This window comes from Xiphophorus couchianus, chromosome 12 (assembly GCF_001444195.1).
Source record: "Xiphophorus couchianus chromosome 12, X_couchianus-1.0, whole genome shotgun sequence".
Lineage (NCBI taxonomy): Eukaryota > Metazoa > Chordata > Actinopteri > Cyprinodontiformes > Poeciliidae > Xiphophorus > Xiphophorus couchianus.
The window spans coordinates 32,459,858-32,466,676 of record NC_040239.1 but is presented as its reverse complement, the minus strand read 5'-3'; the positions used below and the strand labels follow the sequence as shown (position 1 = coordinate 32,466,676).

The 6,819-nt window shown below is 41.3% G+C and overlaps 1 long non-coding RNA gene across 1 annotated transcript; it reads right to left on the bottom strand.

Annotated features, from left to right (window-relative positions):
- Positions 1-857: 857 nt before the first annotated feature.
- On the bottom strand, positions 858-3,270 carry LOC114154874 (uncharacterized). The gene is made up of 3 exons (XR_003597636.1): positions 2,537-3,270; positions 1,942-2,042; positions 858-1,140 (listed from the first exon to the last, which is right to left on the bottom strand). It is a non-coding gene; the product is annotated as an uncharacterized LOC114154874 (long non-coding RNA).
- Between the last annotated feature and the right edge of the window lie 3,549 nt (positions 3,271-6,819).

The following is a 6,819-nucleotide window of genomic DNA, read 5'->3' as shown; positions in this document are numbered from 1 at the left end:
AAAGATGCTTATTAGGATATTATTTTATTATTATTATTACAGAATTTAATCTAGGTGAACCTAAACTGCCAATAGAGGTGTTCTGGGTAGAACATACAGACAAAGAAGGTTTATTTTTACTTAAATGCTAAATGTTTATATCGTTACAGTTTTGGATTAATTACTGCCCTGAGTTTGTGTTTTTTCAGCAAATGGCCTTCTTTTAAAACGACATCCTTGAGTTAATAATTCAATTTCTACATTAGTTGACAGTCATTTCAGTAATCTTTTCAGCTGTACTCCTGAGTAAAAAATCCAAACAATCTGGTTCACAAGTTCTATGGTTTCTGCATTTTAAGGCTCAGAGGTGATTGAACCACATCAATTCTTGATATGTTTTCAATGAAAATCAGTCAATACTTCACAGTGCAACTAAAACCTTTACTAGATATACAAAATAAAATCTAAATTTTATATCTCAGAGGTTTGAAGGATGTCAAAAATAATGCATAATTATAATATGGTACAAAATTAACCTTCTTCCACGTTTAAAAATTATAAAAGAAATAAGTAAAATGCAGAGTGAAAAGTAGTTTATGTTACATCAGATAACCGAATTTAAGACTCAGAGATTCAAACTCAACTCATGGCCTGCTCTGGTGTTTGTCTGGTTCTTCTGTTTTATCTCCTGTGGCTTGCTGGCTATTTTCCCCCTTTTATTTGCATTTATTTCAGATTTTGCATTTATTTTAGTTTTTACATAAATACACACACACACACACACACACAGAGCTATAGCTAACAATTATATCATTATTACTGATTTATTCTATTAATTAATATGACAAATAATCAATGTCAGCTAAAAAACATACCCATTTCTGCAAATGTTTTATTTAACTACTTACAATTATTATATACAACATGAGAAAGGAAATGCAAATAAACAATTTGATAATCTTTTTGTAAATGCTAAATAAATATCTTGCCTAAAATGCAATAACGCTTGATCATTTGTAGCAAAGGATGCATCTGCAAATAAAATATAGTTCATATCTGCATCATTGTGTCTGTTTTATATTAGATTGCAGGTGATCTGAGATCAGCACTCTTCACACCTACCTCTGCAGCTGAGGATGATGTTGCAATCACAGCCAATCACTATGGAGACATGGTGGAAGCAGACATATTAGCCCCTGGTCCCTACAGACTGCACTTCAAACTGACCTGTCTGCTCTGGTATCTACCTGCCCACACAGCATCAGGCGAGCTAACACATGCTATGCAATCCAGCTCTCCTGCCCACTCTTCACACACTCTAGTGGAACAACGCATGGCAATCTACTGCAGGTTGGGGTGTCTTACATGTACAGCGGTGAACCAATTACTATTGAAGGACCCATTAAATCTCGTTTTAACTAATATTCAAACGTTTAAAGCCTCCAACTGCTTTTTGTATTGCTTGGATCATACTTTCAACATTTTAGGTTTTTCTTAACTTCTGAAAGGATTTCTGAATAATTTTGCTTTCATAAAATGGATATTAAATGAAAGAGGATGCCTTTGACTCAGAGACGGTCATAGTTTACAACTAGCAATTTTTTTTCAGCAAAGATTTAAAGATTTTAATACACTTTTATGTATTTGAATATGAGTGTGTGCTAAACTCAGCGTCTAAACACTGTGGAGCAAGAAAGGAAGATACTCTGCCACTTGTTCCAACATTTTTTCCATTCAACACACAACAAACAAAAATTCCACATCCACTTGCAAAACAGTGTGGCTAAATCTGGCAGTGTAGCCTCCAGTGCACGCACAAACACACAAGCAAGTAAAGCAACGCGGGACGATGAGCCCTAACCTCCTAGCACCCTCCCTTTCCTCTCTCAGAGCAGCCCTGCCCTCCACATTCCTCACAAGGAGCCCCATCCCCCTACGACCTGTCCCAAATAGGAAACTTACCCCATTTTTCCCACCCACGCGGTGACTTCTTCAAGCCTGCACACTCAAATTATGCTTTGAAAAGTCGACTGAAAGACGGGGTGAAGGGATCCGGGGGAGGTCTGCAGGAGTGCACGCGCACATGTACATACACACACAGAATTATAATGGACTGCAGCATTCATCTATAGGCTCACATGTTCTTCTACACAAAACACATGCACATGCTCTCTTTACTCTATAAGGCGTTTTTGAAATTAAATATAAAATCACAGCTAAAAGTTTGCAATCATAGCAAAAACTATTACTTATAATTAATGCTATTTATTTTTTTTAAAGATCTGGTTAGTTTTTTGCTTTGTGGTTAAATGAGAATACAAACACTTGAGTTGTCAAAGGCCATTGTATTCTTGCTTTTTGAATTATATGTTTTTTACAGCAATATGTTTAAATACAAAAGTAGCGGAATTCAGATTGACCTCCTTAAAATTATCTCCTATTTTTGCAGTCATTACACATTTATTGTGTTATAAATAAATAAACAATTTTCACAAACAAAATAGGCACTGAAGTTAAGCTTGTGTCTTAAATGGAGTTCTATAATTCAGTCACTTACTTCTGATCCAATCCGAAGAGTAAAACCTGACCACTAAAAATCCGATCAGAAAATCCAAATTAAATCCGACCCAGCTTCGAACTGATTTCACACTGTGGGCCAGCATGTAGCAACACATTACACCGCCTTAAAAAATGTGCAAGAAGTTGAGTAAGTTGACCTCAGAGCTTGTTACTTAATGTGACACGTGGTCTGCAATGCAAACCTGTGTAGTTCTGTGAACAAAATGTTCTTTTTTTAGGAGGCGTGGTCCAGGAGGCCTATATCTCCCGGGGTAAAATACAGCCTGATAATGGAACACGGCTGAATAGAAAAGCCACATTCTCTTCCTGTCTGAACAACCTATGAGTGGCGCCCAATCTGTGGCTCAGAGATTCTAAATAAAATGTCCAAAATAAGGAATATGTCACCATGCCACTGTCATTGTATTAAATACATTATTGTGTTGTAAATATGAAAAATATAATTTTAATTCCAAATATAGATTTTCTTAATAACCTTACAACTAACAGTAAATTCAAAATCCAACTTCAGTTCACTGTAAAAACTAAACTATGTTCATTTCAAAAAAATTAAAATTAGTAGAACATAAAACAAATCTAAAAAAAATATTTATCCTCTCTCAAATAGCCCAATAAAATGGCTCCAGTTTAGTGGATGGAGCTACACTGTAATAACCAGAAAACTTTCTTCTTATCAGTTTGTTTTTATTTTCAACAATCTGTGTGGTCCGGCTGCTGTAGTGCAGGACAAAGGCCAAATGCTATGACAATACTATTGCACTGCTTTAGCGCATGGTACAGTAGTGCAACATTGTCAAAGCAGCTGACCTCTGCATGCTGGGACACACAGACACTCACAAAAACAAGAGGAGTAGCTGTACCACACACACATACCTTGCTCTGTGAATACACAACAGTCAACCACAAAATAAAGTGTCCAACAATTGTCCAATCATTCCAACTCAGTAGAAGCAATTCAGCACTGTTTATTTCTGTGTAAAAAATAATTTGAAGTTTACAGCAGGAGGGGCCAAGATGGCAGTGTGTGTGAGCCAATGCCCTTTTAATATTGCACTGCTCGTGTGATTTCACAGTAGTACAACAGAAAAAGGGCTTTGAACTACATGGTCTCTATTCAGTGCATCAAACTCTCATAGGAACACCAGCATGCAACACCTCACCTCCATCAATATGTTGTAGACAGTGGTGGGGGCTGCAGCAAGCCTCCTTGCAGCTATCATGATTAACATGTTGCAAGCAGACAAGCAGCCGTGAAACAACCACAACAGGCTTAAAAAGCCTACTGTGTGCTCCTAGTGTTAAATGCACAGGCCCCAAAAAGAGCATAAAATCTATGCAAATGGGGAGGGTGCTGTTACGCTCTGCATGGTATCATTTCGACACAACAAGAGAATATTAGAAGACAATGTATCTATGGATTTGTTCCAGTCGGCGTTAAACTGCAGGGAAACAGGCATGGAACCAAACAGACAGGCGAAGCTCTTCCTATAGACTGCAGCAGTAGCTGAGCTCTGCTGGGAGGAAACGAGGGAGGAGAAAACATATATAGGGCAAAGAGCACATTCCGAGATACAATACCAGAGACTTTCATTTAATACCTACTATTCCTGTCCCTTTAGCCAAAGTGGCAACGTGAAACCCTCCTCTTTTAGGAAACCGTGGTGTGGGGGAGTGGGCGCACAGGAGAGGGGGTCGGAAAGGAGGGAATGGGGGGGCTTTGTTATTTCCAATGTCAGTAGCCGTTTCCAATCAGCTGCAGAACTCATTTTTCTGCATGGACCCTCATAATCCAGCCATGCAGTGGCAGCAAAAAAAGAAAAACAAGTTCCGACCACAGGCAGCGACCAGACTCCATGTCGTCCAAAGCACAACAGGCTAGGCTACAAACGCTACATGGAAATCCGGTGATATGGGATCTCTCCCTCGATAGGACAGCAGGGTTACACGGCTGCTTCACCGACGCTGCTGCCGCTTCTTCTTCGTGCTTTCCTGTCCCAACAGATCGAGCCCGACACGCTGCAGCCACGCTCACAGCTCACATTCCTACACTTCCATCCGCAACTCAAACAAACACAAGGGCATGTGGCTCCGGGCCACATCCACAACGGAGTACAGCTGAACTGAGCATTTCTTCTAAGACCCTCTTTTCCACATAAACATGCTAACATTGCACAGCCTCGTTATTCCACTCTGCAACAGCAAATAGCAGCTCAGAACTCTGTGGACTTCTATGAAATGACAGAAGCTAAATGTTGACATGTTTTATAAAACAGTCTCCTGTAAGGAGCAAATTCTAAACAGAGAATTGTGTAATTATTAAGTTATAAAAGCTTTAATAACTAGCTTATTAAAGCTATCTATTGGCTGATTAAGAAACATCTTTCTAGGGGGTGAGGGATCTTTTGTGTAGCCCTGGATCCTACTTTAATATCTGGAGAAGTGGTGGACCTTAAGACTAAGTTAGGTTTGACAAAGAAAGAAGGAAAGAAGAAAGAAAGAAGGAAAGAAAACTTGCCTGTCACCTACCTGTCAATCACTATCATTGTCAACATGCTCTCTCTCACGCTTTTACTTCAATCTCACTCAAATCAATGCGCGCGCACACAATAGCAGCTCCACAGTTGTGAGCAGCAACTGCTCCTAAAATCTCCGCCGCGGTCAGTCAGACCCAACAGCACCCACGCTGTGCGCGAGCTGCATAGCTCCCCCCATAGCGGCCAGCGGTTCTGCTGAGCGATACCTGGCGCTGGCAGGGCCGGTCCGTAGCCTCCGGCTCACCCAGCACAGGCTCAGCGGAGCTCTGCTGGTGGGTTCAGCGGACAGCTGCTGCCCGCCCTCACCGCCTTCTTCTCGCACAGCCGTCCTAACAGTCCGCCGCAGCGACTCCTGGTCGGGGGAAACGCTGTTTCGTCCATTGGCAACCCTACGGCCTCCCAGCTTTGGACTCCATCTTTGACTAGTTGACATTCAGCTCTTGCCGAGACAAATTCCTTATTTGAATACCAGTTTGCCATTGGTTCAATTTACCTCTTCTGTCTGCTCTCATTGGCAGAAAATTTATCCCATCACCTCCATGATTGGTCGAATATGAAAGGGGCTGTCATTGTATAGTTAAATTTTAACAATGAACACAAATTCTCCTTTCCATTCACAATTTTTTCATTACCCGCCTTTGAGGAGCTGTTTGCTCTTCTAGCCTTGAAGGGAATGAATATATAAACATAAGCCAGCAACAGCGGTCTCCACTGCAGCTGTATTATCAACTGCAGGGGAAATGGCAGTAAGAAACATCTCCAGTTTAAACATACGTGATCTGCTGAGGTGCAGTGGAGATCATTCACGATACCAGCCGTTCAGCAAAGAAATTAGCCTACTTACAGGAGCCAAAGATTTCCACGGAGCAGGAAAGTCATTGTTGTTGACGTGGGAAAAGTTCTATTAGAGGAGGCCAAAGGTGATCCGTATGTCGCGCTGATTGGGTGGGACGGAGCAGTACTGTGTGTAGAGGATGGGGTGGGAAAAGGTTAAAGGCGGCGAGCCTCTTTGGAGGTGCAGTGGTGGACGCTCGGAAGAGGGCAGCGGCCTGTGAAATCTGACATTCCTGACTAAGGGAGCTGAAATAATGGCATTGTCCGGCGGGAAAGACCCGCCTCCACAGCAGTGGGCTGAGGTGCATGTTGCAGGTTTAGCGCCGGATAGAGTGTCTGTGGAATCAGTTTCTTTCTTTCTGGAGATGTGATAATAAACAATCTTTTTAATTATAAAATTGTTTATTTTACTTTTGGATTTTTTTTAAAGTGCACCTTGATATGTAGCAGAGAAAGAGCTAACAGAATGCGAATGAAAAACTTGCTTTTCCTTGTTCTTGTCAACAAAGTCTGCTGGATTTGATTTAAATGCCTCCACCCAACCCCCGTCCCCCATCCCCCAGCTCTAATGAGTGGTAGTTACAGTACATTTTATTATCAAGGAGTTAAACACTACTTTGACATTAAAAAAATAATAATAAAAGACCAGAAAATACCAGAGAGAACCGAACTTGGACGGACTGGAAAGCTGAGACATCTCTCTTGTTCCAGTCTTCTTTCCTTTCTTGCTCTGCCCTCACTTTTGAGCAGAAACCTGACTGCCATGACGTGCTTTAGATGCTATGTTAGGCACGCGCGTTCATGTGCGCTCATGAGAACCGTGCCCGAGCACAAAGCGGCGGTGCTGAAGTGGGGCCGCAGGAAGCGCTATGCCCATATATAGTAGTGACGG